Raw genomic sequence first — 2500 nt, forward strand, 5'->3', positions numbered from 1 at the left:
TGTGGAAGTTTTCACAAAATTGTGAAATTTTCAAAAAGTCAGAAATTTTGCCAAAAACGACTAAGTATCAAGGACTCATCGCGCGAATCGCTCTGGAACTGAAATCGGATGCGCGCACTGACACGCTCCCCTGTCTGGAAGTCTGACAAAAGTTGAAAAATTTTCTAAGTCCCCAAAAATTTTTTTTTTCAACTTTTTTTCAATTTTCCCCCTGTGGGATATATATTTTACCCACACTTTTGGAGCCCTCCTGGGATGCCCTCTAACATACTAGAACCTCATTTTGTGGAAGTTTTCACAAAATTGTGAAATTTTCCAAAAAGTCAGAAATTTTGCAAAAACGACTAAGTATCAAGGACTCATCGCGCGAATCGCTCTGGAACTGAAATCGGATGCGCGCACTGACACGCTCCCCTGTCTGGAAGTCTGACAAAAGTTGAAAAATTTTCTAAGTCCCCAAAAATTTTTTTTTTCAACTTTTTTTCAATTTTCCCCCTGTGGGATATATATTTTACCCACACTTTTGGAGCCCTCCTGGGATGCCCTCTAACATACTAGAACCTCATTTTGTGGAAGTTTTCACAAAATTGTGAAATTTTCCAAAAAGTCAGAAATTTTGCAAAAACGACTAAGTATCAAGGACTCATCGCGCGAATCGCTCTGGAACTGAAATCGGATGCGCGCACTGACATGCTCCCCTCTCTGGAAGTCTGACACATGTGTGAAAATTTTCTAAGTCCCCAAAAATTTTTTTTTTCAACTTTTTTTCAATTTTCCCCCTGTGGGATATATATTTTACCCACACTTTTGGAGCCCTCCTGGGATGCCCTCTAACATACTAGAACCTCATTTTGTGGAAGTTTTCACAAAATTGTGAAATTTTCAAAAAGTCAGAAATTTTGCCAAAAACGACTAAGTATCAAGGACTCATCGCGCGAATCGCTCTGGAACTGAAATCGGATGCGCGCACTGACATGCTCCCCTCTCTGGAAGTCTGACACATGTGTGAAAATTTTCTAAGTCCCCAAAAATTTTTTTTTTCAACTTTTTTTCAATTTTCCCCCTGTGGGATATATATTTTACCCACACTTTTGGAGCCCTCCTGGGATGCCCTCTAACATACTAGAACCTCATTTTGTGGAAGTTTTCACAAAATTGTGAAATTTTCAAAAAGTCAGAAATTTTGCCAAAAACGACTAAGTATCAAGGACTCATCGCGCGAATCGCTCTGGAACTGAAATCGGATGCGCGCACTGACACGCTCCCCTGTCTGGAAGTCTGACACATGTGTGAAAATTTTCTAAGTCCCCAAAAATTTTTTTTTTCAACTTTTTTTCAATTTTCCCCCTGTGGGATATATATTTTACCCACACTTTTGGAGCCCTCCTGGGATGCCCTCTAACATACTAGAACCTCATTTTGTGGAAGTTTTCACAAAATTGTGAAATTTTCAAAAAGTCAGAAATTTTGCCAAAAACGACTAAGTATCAAGGACTCATCGCGCGAATCGCTCTGGAACTGAAATCGGATGCGCGCACTGACACGCTCCCCTGTCTGGAAGTCTGACAAAAGTTGAAAAATTTTCTAAGTCCCCAAAAATTTTTTTTTTCAACTTTTTTTCAATTTTCCCCCTGTGGGATATATATTTTACCCACACTTTTGGAGCCCTCCTGGGATGCCCTCTAACATACTAGAACCTCATTTTGTGGAAGTTTTCACAAAATTGTGAAATTTTCCAAAAAGTCAGAAATTTTGCAAAAACGACTAAGTATCAAGGACTCATCGCGCGAATCGCTCTGGAACTGAAATCGGATGCGCGCACTGACACGCTCCCCTGTCTGGAAGTCTGACAAAAGTTGAAAAATTTTCTAAGTCCCCAAAAATTTTTTTTTTCAACTTTTTTTCAATTTTCCCCCTGTGGGATATATATTTTACCCACACTTTTGGAGCCCTCCTGGGATGCCCTCTAACATACTAGAACCTCATTTTGTGGAAGTTTTCACAAAATTGTGAAATTTTCAAAAAGTCAGAAATTTTGCCAAAAACGACTAAGTATCAAGGACTCATCGCGCGAATCGCTCTGGAACTGAAATCGGATGCGCGCACTGACACGCTCCCCTGTCTGGAAGTCTGACACATGTGTGAAAATTTTCTAAGTCCCCAAAAATTTTTTTTTTCAACTTTTTTTCAATTTTCCCCCTGTGGGATATATATTTTACCCACACTTTTGGAGCCCTCCTGGGATGCCCTCTAACATACTAGAACCTCATTTTGTGGAAGTTTTCACAAAATTGTGAAATTTTCAAAAAGTCAGAAATTTTGCCAAAAACGACTAAGTATCAAGGACTCATCGCGCGAATCGCTCTGGAACTGAAATCGGATGCGCGCACTGACACGCTCCCCTGTCTGGAAGTCTGACAAAAGTTGAAAAATTTTCTAAGTCCCCAAAAATTTTTTTTTTCAACTTTTTTTCAATTTTCCCCCTGTGGGATATATATTT

The sequence above is a fragment of the Phyllobates terribilis genome, unplaced genomic scaffold (assembly GCF_046119375.1).
Source record: "Phyllobates terribilis strain yellow unplaced genomic scaffold, ASM4611937v1 Scaffold_1442__1_contigs__length_286414, whole genome shotgun sequence".
NCBI classification, from domain to species: Eukaryota; Metazoa; Chordata; class Amphibia; order Anura; family Dendrobatidae; genus Phyllobates; species Phyllobates terribilis.